General features: G+C 40.6%; 1 long non-coding RNA gene across 1 annotated transcript in view; it reads left to right on the plus strand.

The window, feature by feature from the left end:
- LOC311614271 overlaps positions 1-15,292 on the plus strand; it is a 409,943-nt gene that overhangs the window by 64,171 nt on the left and 330,480 nt on the right. The window lies entirely within an intron of this gene.

Genomic DNA, 15,292 nt, shown 5'->3' on the forward strand with positions numbered 1-15,292 from the left:
GAGAAATGGAAAGTTCTAACTACCTGAAAATTTAAGAAGAGTTCATATAAAATATACAAAGAGAAAAATGTCATTCCAGAATTTGGATATACACTGAGTGGCCAGATTATTATGATCTCTGAACATATAATAAACTAACCACTCAGTGTATATCCTATATAATAATCCTATATAATGAAAGGCTAGTATGCAAATTGTCCTCTTGTCCAGGAGTTCGACCATCAGGCAGGCAGGCCAACTGCCCATGTCCCCTCCCCCTGGCCAGGCTGGTCAGACCCCACCCTTGCACGAATTCATCCACCGGGCCTCTCTCTCTCTCTCTCTCTCTCTCTCTCTCTATATATATATATATATATATATATATATATATATATATATATATACACACTAAATGGCCAGGTTATTATGCGTTCGGAGATCATAATAATCTGGCCACTCGGTGTATGTCTGCTTCTGAAGGCTACACACACGCTCGTGCATACACTTGAATCTCAGAGCGGAGAAGGAACAGCGTTTCCATATCCCTGAGCAGAGTTGATAGCGGATGGCAGAGGTGGGCAGCTGGAGGCGAGGCAGGCCGGGGTGTTTAAGTCCTTGGTATCTGTTTGTCATTAGCAATTGTTTTTTTTTCCTCCTAAGACCTACATATCTTTTAATTATAGGTCAACTGATTCTGTAACTGAAACGCTGAGTAGCAGATTAAGCACAGCCCGCTGTTACTGTAATGAGGAATGATTAGGATCTCGAATAGTTTTCTGTCTTGCATGGAAAACAGCACCAATTAGTATTAATGAATCACTGCTTGAATGAGGAAGCCAGGTTTCTCGTTTTCCCAAAACACGAGAATGACTTAATTTTGGCCAAGCTACTTTGTTCCCTTCTTCTTGTTGTCATTATAGTATTTATATTATTTTTAATGAAATCTTTGCACATACGTGTCTGAAGTTTCTTAGGGGTACGCTTTAGACAAGATGATGAAGAGTCGGTTTAAATTTCTCACTGAATCAAATGCACTGACATTGGAAAGGAGGGGAGTTTTGCTGTTGCTTATTGGTCCCATGTCTGAAGTAACATGTTTACATTTAGGTTGCTAGCTTGGTCAAAGGGGAATTTTGTCTTAATTAGGAAAGAGAAAGATACGGTGTGTCAGGGAGTGTTGAAATAGTCCTAGTTGCTCATCTGTGGCACGTGATACAAATTCTATGAGCCTTTGGGAAGCTACTTTGGCACACTTGTCAAAAATACCTTTAAAATGTTTATACTCTTGATGCAATAAATTCAGTTCTAGAAATATATCCTGAGGAAATAATTGTAAACACACAAGATTCATAGTTGCAATGTGGAGAGTTGGAAACATCCTAGAATGTATGATGAGCGATTCCTATTACACAGGTAGGAGTTTTTTGTCTGACCTGTGCACTGTAATATCACATGTGCAAGGACCAGTGCCTGTTACGTAATAGATGCTCAATAAATAGTTGCTGTATGATTGAATACATGTATGCAGTCAACATGTTCTTTTCTGAACATATTGAAGAGAAACTAAAAAGCTATGTGAAAAGGCAAGAAGAAATCATAAGTATAGTATGATGCTAAGCTCATTTGAAAGTAAACATGTTTGTAACTTGCAGGCTTCTATTTGCCAGTAAACATTTTTGAAGGGTACAGAAAAAAGGGATCAAATCAACCTGAGAAGCTTTCCCAGAATGCAAAGGAGATGAAAATGATAAAAAGAGAACATGAAAGACGTGAAGGACAGAGAACAGGCATCTGACATAAGGATTATGAGTTTTCCACGCCACGAAGTCAAAAATCAAAATAATTGGAGCAGAAGAACTAACACAATTAAGGAAAATTTTGTGGAGCAAAACAATGTTTACTTATAAAATTCAAAAGCCTCAACACATTCTTGGCAAAATTAATAAAGAAAAAGAATGTGCATGTTATTTGGGTAAAAATATAAGCTAGCATGAAGAAACCAAAAAAAAAAAAATCACACTGGCTTTTAACTTTTTGCCATATTTACAGTGTTTGAGGCAAAAATTTTGTGATAGAAGCATTTTACTCACAGCCAATTAGTAATTCACATATGAAAGCAATGGAAAAATGTCATCAGGTACACAAGGGTTCAGAAAATAAATTGTTCAAAAATATTTTGGCAGGTTTTCTCAAGCTATATAGTTCATCTTAAGTATGGTATGAATGAAAATGAATGCTCAAATCAGGGAGAATAATATTACAAAAGGCCTCAGAAATCAGCCTACAAGACTATCACCAGCCACTTAATACCCAGATCACAGGAGTTTAATAACAATTTGTAGCTCAACATTACTGATCGACTGACCTGACCACAAAAATGAAACTGTAAGAAAGTGTATAGGGAAAGAGAAAGAGGGAGATACGCCAATGTGAGAGAGATACATTGATACATTATCTCCCAAAGGCACTCTAACCAGGGCCAGGGATGGAACCTGCAAGCTATGTATGTGCCCTTGACCACTTCGGTGCATGAACCAATGCTCTAACTACTGAGCAACATTGGCCAGGACACTACATTTCATTTTCGTACCTGGACAAAGATTAAACTAAAGCAATCTCGTTGCTTGTTCTTTGATTTAATTATGGAAATAGACAGGTGATTAGACACATTTATCCCTGGTGTGATAGGATCCTCTCTCAGGTAAAATGTATCTAAAAGATTAATGCCTTCAGTGAAATACTGTTACAACTCTTTTTTAAATATATCATGGGGTTTAGAGTAATCTCTGGACTATAGGATTATGAGTTTTGATCATTCCCTCTCTTCGTTTACTTGTATTTCCTAACTTTGCCACACTGATGAGGAACTATTTTACAATTAAAAACTATTACAGTTTTAAAATGTAGTTTAAATGTTCTAAGAAAAGTGATCCACCATAACGATATCATTTGGAAAGGGGCACCAAAGAGAATTTACAGATGAGAGATTAAAGAGTAGGTGAGGCAAAGATGGTTCACAGATTTGGATAATTCTTTTGAGAAAAATGAAATAATACCAGAAATATTTATTGGACATAACAGGATGGGCAACACAAAGCCACACCTGGGAATAACTTACTTAAACACTAAAATGTGGATCGTTTTCTACAGTTCTGAGATGTAATTTTCCCCTTTTATCTTTCCTAAATGAAAATAACAGGAATGACTTGAGTCAGGTTGCAATTTTCTACCAAGAAACGAATGGCTTTTTTTTTTTTTTTTTTAATGTTTTTGAAACAGTGAAAATTTAACAGTTATTTCCAGATAACTCATGGTCATCTAAAGAAAAATTCTACTTATTTATATAGTTCACCATTTTGTTAAGTACATTAAAATATATATCCAAAAAAATAATGCTTAAAATGATTATCCATTTCTCACAATTATTTCTGTAAAAAAATGTATGAAGTACAGAAAATTTCAAAATATAAATCACAACATCCATATTTTTACTGTTTAGGGAAAATGACCATTAACATTTTAAAGGATATACTTTGGGTCATTTTCATCCTTATGTACATTTTTAAAATATTGGGATATAGTAAACATGCTGTTTCATAAATTACTTTTTATTTAAAATATACTCAGAACATTTTTTTTTTTTTTTTTTTTTGTATCAGAAAGGTCTTAGAGCTGAAACCGGTTTGGCTCAGTGGATAGAGCATAGGTCTGCGGACTGAAAGGTCCCAGGTTCGATTCCGGTAAAAGGCATGTACCTTGGTTGCGGGCACATCCCCAGTAGGGGTTGTGCAAAGAGGCAGCTGATTGATGATTCTCTCTCATCGATGTTTCTAACTCTTTATCCCTCTCTCTTCCTCTCTGCAAGAAATCAATAAAACTATATTTAAAAAAAGAAAATGAAAAAGAAAGGTCTTAGAAAACAAAAGTGTTATTTTCTAGTTTTCTATTAAAAAATTTTAGGCTGTTGTTTAATGTTGTAGTTTAAAACTTTACTATTACCAACAATGCATAAGGGATCATGTTTGTACGTGAAACTTTGAGCAATTGTAGTTATTTTCTTAGAATAAATTCCAGCATTAGAATGGGTCACAGGTATGCAGTTTAAAGATATTTGCACATCACCTCTCATTTTTCCTCCTGGGAGACTCGATGTCTGTTAACATCAGATTTTCTCTAGCCCATGCTAAGTACCTTGGAGGAAGAATCTGAAGACTCTTCATTTCTACGCCCTTCTATTATGCTATTCATTCAGACCCGAGGAGGAAATAGAAAGTTATAGTAATTCTAAGTTCTTACAGAGTTTCGTCACTAATCCAAAGAACGATGGAAATATTACAAAGGAAGAATCTTCCCACTGCAGTTTTGCAGATGACAGACATCAAAGTTGATAGTTACTAGAGCTGACAACCCCTAGTATATACCATACTAGAAAATAGGATAGTTTCTGAGGGAAACGGAGGACAGGGCAGGGACTGTCCATCCTTTGCAGTTGATGGTCATTTTTCCAGAGAACAATGAACATCCCAGGCTGTGCTCTTGAATTAAGTCAGAAATCAAGATCCTCCAAGGCCTGGAAACCATTTAATTGCGATTGAAGCATTTCTGGAAATGCTTGGAGTCCCTCCCAGGGAGGAACATGTCCTTTTGTAGAAGGGGAAGGAATTGCTAATAACAGAGGGTGGGATGAAAGCCATTTTTAAAGATCAGAATTGGTTGCCAGAGATAAAACATTCAGTGTGTCCAGTCCACCTGTATAGTATGAATTTTAAAGTTTTCCTTTATGTACAAGAAGCAGAAATAGTTTTATACCCATTTGTTTCTTTGCTTATTTTTTTTTTAAAAAAATATTTTATTTATTTCAGAGAGGATGGGAGAGAGAGAAGCTCAGTAATGAGAATGACTCATTGATCAGCTGCCTCTTGCACGCCCCCTACTGGGGATCGAGCCTGCAACCTGGGCATGTGCCCCAACTGGGAATCAAATCGTGACCTCCGGCTTCACAGATCAATGCTCAACCACTGAGCCACACCGATGGGGCGCCTTGCTTACTTTTAACGTTGAGTAAGAGAAAAAGCACTGCATTTTTCTGACCTTGATCCCGACCTCACATCTGGGGGCGTTCTAAAGAGAACCTTTACTGTGTAAACATTGTGTCTTCCCATTGGACCATACATACATCACACGCACCTGCAAAAGATTGGGTTGCAACCATGCTAACCCATGTCCACACCACACAGGGAGCGGTGATAGTGTATGTATGCCCTACTCTACAGCTACACTTAGGGCCTTCAATGGCTTTGACTGTTTCATGCCTATCCCTGCTCTTTGTTTTCCCAGAAGACCCAGAGTTCCATGCGGTCTGGGTCCGTCCGACTCCTTCACCGTTGTTGATTCAGCGACATGGAAACACATTGAACAGGCGCTGTACAAGAATGCCTGCTCTCTCTTAATCTTACCATCAAAGGGAATTCATCCTGGTTTTTAACCTTTGCCAAATTGATAGCCAAAAGTGAAACGCATTGTGCGATGCTGGTAAAATTGAACATAAACTCCAGTGTTTATTTTTCTTTTGTAATTTGCCTCTTTGTGTCCTTTGTCTGTTTTTTTCAATCAAGCTCTCCTCTTTTTCCTGTTGATGTAAAAGAACCTTTTCTTAAATGAATTAAGGATAATAACCCTTTGTCTGCCATATATTTTGCAAATATTACCTCCTCAGTGTAGTATTAATAGCGTTTTTAACATAGGGAGTTTTAACTTTCTTTTTTCAAAGAGATTGTTTTTATGGCTTTGCTTTATGCTTATAAAGCCCTTCTCTGCTACATATTTGTTATTTTTTCCCCTTAACATTAACCCAACTTATTATGTTTAGCAAAAAGTTATTCTAAGAACTTTAATTTTTTGCCTCAAATAATTATTTGCGCAGTTGACTATATATTTCAGGCTTGCATGAAATTCATGTACTAGGGCGGGGGGTGGCAGTGGGGGAGAGGGGAGGATTCTCAGCCTGGCCTGCATCCTCTTACAGTCCAGGAGCCCTCAGGGGATGTCTGGAGAGCGGGTTGATGGAGAGCGGGTCTAAGCCATCAGTCGGACATCCTTAGCACTGCCAGGGAGGTGAGAAAGGCTCCCGCCACCCCCACTGTACTCACCAGAGGGGAGCCCAGCTTTTGGCTGAGCAGCACTCCCCCTGGGGGAGCACACTGACTACCAGGGGGAAGCTCCTGAGTTGAGCATCTGCCCCCTAGTGGTCTGTGAGTGTCATAGCGGCCAGTCGTTCCATCTTTCGGTCGATTTGCATATTAGACTTTTATTATATAAGATCATTAAAGTTGTCAAGTATTTTCTTCCCTCACTCTCATTCTCAGGTTGGTCAACTCTTTGAGAGGGTATCTGTCAGATTCACTTACTGACAAGTGTTGTGTTTGAATATCTATGCTAGTTTACAGCCTTACAGAAACAAGGGTCAGAGAATAATTCATTAGGATGAACATTGAACCAGGTATCAAAGGACGTTAGCCGTGATTCCGACAGAGTCTCTAATGAACCTCGAGGAAGACCTTCTCCTTCCGTGTTGTAGTTGCTTCAGGTCTAAAAGGAGGGGAAGAATGCTTGCCTTTCCCTGGCTGGTGTGGCTCAGTTGGTTGGGCATTGTCCCATGCATCAAAGGGTTGCCTGTTCAATTCCTGGACAAGGACACATGCCCTGATGGCAGGCTGGATCCCCAATAGGGAGTATACAAGGGGCAGCCGATTAACGGTTTGCTCTCACATCGATGTTTCTCTCTCTCCCTCTCCCTTCCTCTCTAGAAATCAATAAAAATTCTTAAAAAAAAAAAAAAAAAAAAAAAGATTGCTTGCCTTCCTCACTTCAGAGGCTTGTCCTCAGAATTCTAAATGTGAAAGTATTTTTTTGTGAACCTTAAAAGCCCTTTTTACATGCATAGTTTTCTTCTTAGGAGGCTCTGCGACCTCCCTACCTGAGGGAGCCTTTAACAGAACGTCCCACCCCCCACCCACCACGGGCACTTGGGCCGCTCTGTTTGGAGAAACACATTTTATGGCAGCGCAGATACAGACCCGGATCGCGGGGTCACTGCCGTGTTTCCATTACAAACACACAGGCTTCAGGCTGCAGCCCTTCCCACATGCGGAACTTCGTCGGAGCCCCGTGTGTTGAGAGCCTGCTGGCACAGAACCAAGAGCTACAGGGGAGTCCGCCACGCAGGCTTGGCCCGGGTGGAACCTCGGCCCGAACTTGCTGGCGATGGTGAGAGGAGGTCCCGTCCTGCAGTCTTTCAACATGGACAGCTCTCCTGGGCATGGACGGTCTGGAAATCCTTCAAGATGGAAGAGCACCACGGCTAGGGGTTGACCAGCGGGGAGGACCCTTTAGCCAGATGGGAACTGAAATCTCGTTGCAGGAGTCTGCTGCTGCTTTTCAGCATCTGGGTGGCCTCCTGCTTGAAACAAATAAGCAAAGGATGTAGCTGTAAGTGCAGTGGCTTCCACACTCCTTGGCCTGATGTTTTCTTTGCCCCACGCCAGGTTGGTGGTGGTAGTTGAAGAGATGGATCCAAATGGATTTTGCAGAGATAGTCGAAAAGCCATGCCAACTTGGCCTGTTTAGAACAGTAAGTACAGTAGGAGAAGCTGCCAGAGAGAGAGAGGAGAGGACCTCAAGTCAATTACGGATTGTGTTAGCTCCTCCTTAAGGGTGAGCCGGCCACAGCTGCAGATGTGTTCCAGCATCCAGGAGGTGTCCTTGGAGAATTGGGGGCTCATGTTCACAGTGTTCTGTCCCAAGCAGGGGTGTCAGCCCTGATGTAGAATGAATGGTAGCATGAGGGCTCAATGTATACCTCAGGTTTCCACCAAGCTGTCGCTCTTGCCACATCATCCTATATATATATAATAAAGAGCTAATATGCTAATTTGGCTGGACAGTAGCACAACTATCCATATGACCTTCTGGATGAAGCCTGGGCTGGAAGGGCCAAGCGCCTTGCATGAATTTCATGCATCGGGCCTCTAGTTAGTTGTCCAGTATCTCTACGTGGTGACATTATCCATGCAGACACAGACCCAGGGAAGGGCTGCGAATGCACATGAAGTCAGTGGTATCCATTTGCCATCTGTGGTGACCCCAATGTTGCCAGACCACTGACAGTCAGCATGGAGAGGCTGACCCCAGGACCCCTGGTCATCCTCTGCGTATGGTACCCTTCATTCATCTTCCCAGGATACCTGCTGGGGTTGGTAGAATGTCTCTTCACATCATAGGCTCTCTTTCTTTTTACTTACAGGTGACATTCAATATCATCATAGTTTCAGGTGTGCATCATGGTGGTTAGACATTTATAAGTGTTCCCCTCCTCCCAGCCCCCCGCTAAGTCTAGTGTCCATCTGGCGCCATCCACAGTCATGACCATATTATTGACTATATTCCCTGCGCTGTACTTTCACATCCTCATGACTATTTTGTAACTGCCGATTTGTACTTCTTAATCCCTTCACCTTTTCCCCCTTCTTCAATAAAATCAGGTTCTCTTTTTAAAAAGCAGTAAGCCAATAATATCTATGGGAAAATGATTATGCTTAAAAGCATAATCCTCCGAGTTGCATGGCACCTGCATTAGGGGGCTCATCAGGAGACCTTCTGTTCCAACAGGAGTGAATAGGTAACTTAATCCCATAGGCCAAGGTGTGATAACATTTCTACTCAGGACCAGGGTTAAATAGAAACTATTTTTTTGGCTTTGTGGATCATAAGGAGACTCCCCTGTAAACGCTTAACTCTCCATTGTAACACAAACCCAGCTAAATGATACGTCAATAAATGGCTGTGGCTCCTGTCCCAATAAAACTTTACTTACAAAAACAGACAGTGCGCCAGATTTGGCCCACACACTACAGTTTACGGACTTCTAGCATAGGTTACTGTGCCCAGGAACACATGTGTGGACAAGAAAATATTGGGCAACAATCATGAGTGCCTGTTTTGTGCAGCTGAAGATACAAAAATAAATGAAGACCCAGCGTTGTGCATATACATTACCCTCCGTGGCTTCTAGCAGGGTGGCATCTGGTACTGAGTCCATCAGGGTCTCCCCAGGGTGCTTGCCTTTCATCACCGCCCGTCTCAGTGCCCTTCCCTGCACTCAGTCTACCCACTGTGCCTCGAGGGCAGATGATGATGAGGTCATCCTGGAATAGACAATAGATTCGTGTTTAGCTCCAACTCACACTCTGTGAGGCACTGGCACCTGAATTCTCTTTTATCTTCAAGTCTATCCCATGAAGTAAGCTCCATCACTCCTAGTTTACAAACGAGACCATGTAGCCTCAGAGAATTTAAGTCTTGTCTCCCAAGAATTCTTCATTAGTTGGTTAGGGGAGCTAGGGCCCAGCCTAGACCCCGAAGACCATTACAACATATGTCCTCCAGGACACATTTTCTTTGAGCACACATAGTTTATTTTGAGTAAGAGGAGGGAAAGATAGGAAACATATTGAATTCCAATAAGGGAGCTGAGAGGAGGCTAGCTGGGTGTCCAGATCACTATTAGGGTGGGTTTTTTTGTTTTGTTTTATTTTGCTTTGTTTGAACATTAACATTGTGGCTGTGTGCTGGAAAGGACATACATTCTTCATTCTCTTTTCATTACTTGGGAATTGTTGCAACCATCATGCAAAACCAGTAAAAGGAAAACTTAAAAAAAAAAAAAAAAAGTTCTCTGGCAGGCGATGCCCAACCGAGGAACGTCGCGGGTCTCACGGGAGAACAATATGCATTTTGTAAACCTTCTTAAGAGACAATTTATGGTTTTGAGAAAACAAAACAGGAAATTGAATTAAAAGGAGAAACACACTTAAATAATGCTCGAGTGATGACATAACCCACCCAATCTAACAATCACAACTTAAGGTCAGGCATGGTCAGCTACAGGAAATTTTCTGGCCGTGGTTGGTAGTGACCTTGAGTAAAGAGAGATGTTTACTTACTCGAGGGGTACTGCCTCACAGCTTCGCAATAGATGCAAACTATTATTTTTTTTTCTCTTAAAACTGGAAATTTGGCCTTAAGTACAAGGCTCCTGGAACGAAATCCTTACTGAAAACACAGAAAGTGGGCGTTCCTTCTGACATCATGAATGTTGGTGCTGGACTCTGAATTAGCCGAGTCTCACGCTGGAATGAATTCAGGGTATGTCAAGTAGGTGTTCTTTCTTCCCATTATCCCATGCTCAGTACCTCCTGGGGAGTGAGGGACTAAAAAAAAATCCATTACAAAAAACTGAGTTTTTATCAGAAAGAAAATATGGAGTTATTTGTGACCATCCTAGTGAACACACACACACACACACACACACTTTGTGTTGTGTCTGGTAAGAAAATGGTTTCAAGGAAAGAAAGTGGATTTCTAACTTAAACCAGTATGCTACGTCTGTATTCTCCTTGTAGTAATGTTTAGTTTTCTAAAATCCTTGAAGGGCAGAGGGCAAAACTGAGACACTGTGGACACTTGAGTGAATTTAAATGTTGGATCTTTACTCAAACATTTTATAAAGAAGTTTCCTTTTCTTTGTTAGTTGTAGAAAACAACAACACACTGTTATGTATGAAAACTAAGATTTTTGATACTGCCCCTTTTCTATATTTCACAATATAATTGCATGATTATAGTATAGCCTCTATTTTATAATGAGGATATTGAGATGATGATGATGATGATGATGATGATGATGATGATGATTTTTCATGGTCAAGCTCTTAACCATTACTTTAATCTGCCTCAAGTGGGGATCAAAAACCAGTGCTATCATTTAAGTGTCATAATTAACTTGGTCTAAGCAAAAAAAAAAAAAAAATATTTCAAGACTTGCTTGTTTCTATGAATTTGTTGTAATGAGGTTAGGTTTATAAACAACACACAGAAGGTTTCTTGTCCTTTGTGATGGGTGGCACACATCTCTGGATCACCTGACCAGATCCATCAGTTCAGCCAATCCCAACTAACCACATCACAGGGTCATTGAGCTGCTCACCACCCAGAGGTGAAATTTCTTAGTGCATTGGCCATATATAGGGTGTCCCCCCAAAATAGCTACACACTGTAATAGCTGATAGCTCAATTTTGAAGACGAAATGTTTTAAAAGTGTGTGTATACATTTTTGGGGGACACCCTATATATCCCTCTTGTATCAATGGCACCCGACACCCAGGATAGACTAAAAGAAAGTCAGCTAAACAAATCAGGAAGATGAGGTTTATGGCTTAATTTACTCTCATACCTTTATGAGAGTAAATTTATGTGATGTGGTAGATTCTTTTCAACCTGGCTGCTGTAATTCCTCTCTGTGTATGTGTGACTCTGGGCTTGGCCACTTGATTTGCCTTAATCAACAGATGCAGCAGAAATGGTGGCTCATGAAGCTGTCCCTAGAGGTTTTGCATCTTCTACTCTTGAGCACTGGGGGCCTTGCCACCAGCCCAGACTGTCCTGCCGACTATGACCACCCATTTCCAGAGGTACAAGTGAGGCCAAATTAGTACGTAAAGCTGCCAGATGACATCAACAGAACTTCCCAGCTGAACCACATGACTGGCCTATAGAATAATGAGCAAATAAGAGGAATAAAATGGTGTTCCTTGCCTTGACCAGTTTTGCTCAGTGGATAGAGCACCAGCCTGAAGACTGAAGGGTCCCAGGTTTGATTCTAGTCAAGGGTATGTACCCTGGATGTGGGCACATCCCCAGTAGGGGGTGTGCAGGAGGCGGCTGATTGAAGTTTCTTTCTCATCGATGTTTCTAACTCTCTATCCCTCTCCCTTCCTCTGAAAAAAAAAAATCAATAAAAATATATTTTAAAAATATGATCCCCCTTTAAGAACACTGAGATTTGGAGTAGTTTTTTTATATAGGAATAGAAAACTGTTATCTATGAACTTTGAAAGCTGAATATTTTTGTCTAGCTCATCATTAAAGGCAAATTATGAATAAGAAACTCACTAAAAAGACCCATTTAAAAAAAATCGTATAGTTGAATACATCTCCATTACATGAGGGAGGTTCTTCAGAGGTGATCAGCGCGAACGTTCTGTTCTTATTTTGTTTCTTTTTCTTAGAGGAGCCGGTGCTATGAAACCAAATTTGCAGGTCAACCTGGGGGCATGTCTTCACAGACTGAGGACACGTGTTTGATTAGACCCGTGTCTTTTATTGTTTGATAATACGTCACGTGAAACGAAATCGCCTGATGGTGTTTTTCTTTGGAATTTGACGTGCAACAATAATAGTTCTGTGATAATAAACTTGGATTCGAGGAGTGGTCATAAGGGTAGAATGAAAATAAAAAAATAAAACATTGGAATAAAGCTCTGCCCATGAGGGTATGGAGCGCTCAGACCACTGAGGGGTGGGAGGGTTTCAGAGAAGAGCAGGTTGAATGTACTTGATAGAAGAGTAATAACCTATTGACCAGGTGTAGGAAGAGGTTAGTAACTATAAGCTGGTTGGTTGAGGGTGTTGTCCTAGGGCGAGGAAAAGGGATTTCCTCGTTTTCAAAGGCTGTGTTTTTTTTTCAAAAGCAGCAGAAAATCATTCTCTTATTCTAAAATCTTTGCCAATGTAATATTAAATATAGTGCAGTTTACCATATTTTTGGCAGCGAGTGAAGCACTTCTACACATTGTCTCAATTCCACAACAATTTTGGAAGAATTGTTGTCACTACTTTTTATAGATAAGGAAACTGAGGCTCAGGAAGGCTGAGTATCTTTCCAACCTGACAGCTACTGGGGGATTGATTGGGATCATCCCTCAGAGGACCTCCACCAACCACAATGCTAGGCTGTTGGATTCCTGGAAACTAGGATGTGATGAGAGACTTGGAGAAGGAAAAACACCCAAAGAGCTAGACACCCATCCATCAGAGACATGCACGGCATGTAACTAAGAGGCTATTCTGCCCATGTCTTCGTCATTGTGCCACCTACATTGTCCCAGATGGAAATATAATTTGTTATGAAGAAGACACCAGTTCTCTCCAGTGCGTATTTTTTTTCTTTCAAAATACAGAGTGGGAGGTTTTATTGAAAAAAAAAAGTCTCCCAGCTAAACTAAAACAATGTTATTTTCAGCTAGAATTTGCCATTGTGTAGAAATACTTTTTGTTCATTGTGTAGACTGTAATCAAGATTGAAGCAAAGTCAAGAATCTGTCGCAGGGATATTGTTGAAAAGTCCCAACAGATATGAATTCGCTAAGAATGCGGCGGGACTGTTAGCTACGTTTTCTACTTGCAGTGGAACTGGGCAGACTTTGTATCTGAGAAAGCAAATTGAGAAAATACACTCTCTTCTTAAACTCCATGTTCCACCATATACGCATCATTCCTTTTGTAATTCAACTGCAGGCCATAGTTTCTCTGTTCTGAATGTTCTGGACCAGAGAGTCACTTCACACGGAGTAAATATGGAGGTGGCAGAGATGGCAGATGACATGAGCAGGCTGCAAAAGCTTTCCAAACCCCCCTTTCTGTAACACCAAGCAAAGTTTTTTTAAAAAAATATATATTTTATTGATGTTTTTTGTTTTTTTTTTTACAGAGAGGAAGGGAGAGGGATAGAGATCTAGAAACATTGATGAGAGAGAAACATCGACCAGCTGTCTCCTGCACACCACCTACCAGGGATGTGCCCACAACCAATGTACATGCCCTTAACTGGAATTGAACCTGGGACCTTTCAGTCCGCAGACCGATGCTCTATCCACTGAGCCAAACTGGTTTTGACCCAGACAAAGTTTTGATGTCCAATCAGTGTAGGGCTTATAAATTTGGTTAGCATGAAGAGGTTTTCATGGACAGGTTTCTTTTTGTATTTTTTTCAGTTGCCCACCAAGATTGGAAAAGTTTCCAATCCAAAACCAATCAGCAATAATTGAGGAGCTCATATCCCATAATTGGGGTGTTTATGCTCCCTCCTGAAGCAAATCTGTGCTTAAGAGACCCTCAGATATGAGAGTAGGGTCCATACTATTAATTAATTGGTTCAGGATGCTGTTCTAACATGCCTTTGATATCTACTATATATATATATATATATATATATATATATATATATATATATATATATATCTGTGTGTGTGTGTGTGTGTGTGTGTGTGTGTGTGTGTGTGTGTGTGTTTAATTGTGCACTTGATTCAAATACAGACAACTAGAGGGTAGGAAAAAAGGACAGAATGCAACTGGGAGCAATTTGGAAAGCTTGCATCATGTAATGAAGTCACATCCATGTAGCTGAAATGAACCAGACTACTGGCTGCTCACGCTGGGACCACTTCAGGTTATCTCGAGATGATGACATCATTGCCAAGCGGACGGGACCACCCGCCTCTGGAGGGCTGACCCGACTCCATCTCCCAGTGGCTGTCCCAGCTGGCTTTTCAATTTGTATCCCTCACGTTTTGTTTCAGTTTGAGTAATCTTTGATCATCTCCAACATAACGGTCAATACCCCTTTATTAAAGAGGAAAACCTTTCCACCACCAGTTGCTCTTTGGTGATAATAGGAAAGAGAAAGGGGACAGTAAGGAGGTTGAAAACGGACTCTCTGTGTCCCACATGGAGAGAGTGTGAATCTTGGGAGAGAGAAGATGAAAGTGGAAGACACTGCGTCTTTTCACCGGCGTGGACTCTCCAATGTACAGAACACGTTGTTTATAGCATCTTTGGGCTGTGTACCAGCCTGTGATTGCAGCTGGCTGGGGGCAGAGCCGAAAGGGCAGCAAAACCCAACTCATTTGAAAACACACACACACACACACACACACACACACACACACACACACACTTTTCACTACCCGTGGCCGAAATTACCGACTGACATGCTAAACCTATTAAATATGTATTTTGCAAATTTTGAAATGAGGAAAAATGCTATGTAGAAATTTTTACAGATGCTGAGTGATTGTAAATGTGGTCAAAGATGTGGGACTCGCTCCAACTCTTTCCTTTCGTGGATTGCTATTAGCTTACATGTGAAATCTCTGTTGGCCACGAATTTCACATTGTTCTTCCAAATGTAATCATTTCTCTCTTTTATCTGATCTCCTACAGTCTCTCTGTTTTCATCAATATCTGACAGCAATTCCCAGAGATCCAATATAGTCCACTCTCATATCCTTATGTGTACTTCTCTCTTTGAAATCTAATCCCTTAGCAGTGAAATAATTTATTGTGCTTTATTTAGACTTTTATTTTTTGCATGTGTTTTGATTCTGTGCTTTGGAAAAGAGTTATTTTGAAATCTAA

This window comes from Pipistrellus hanaki, assembly GCF_964339955.1.
Source record: "Pipistrellus hanaki genome assembly, chromosome: 20".
In the NCBI taxonomy this organism is placed as follows: Eukaryota; Metazoa; Chordata; class Mammalia; order Chiroptera; family Vespertilionidae; genus Pipistrellus; species Pipistrellus hanaki.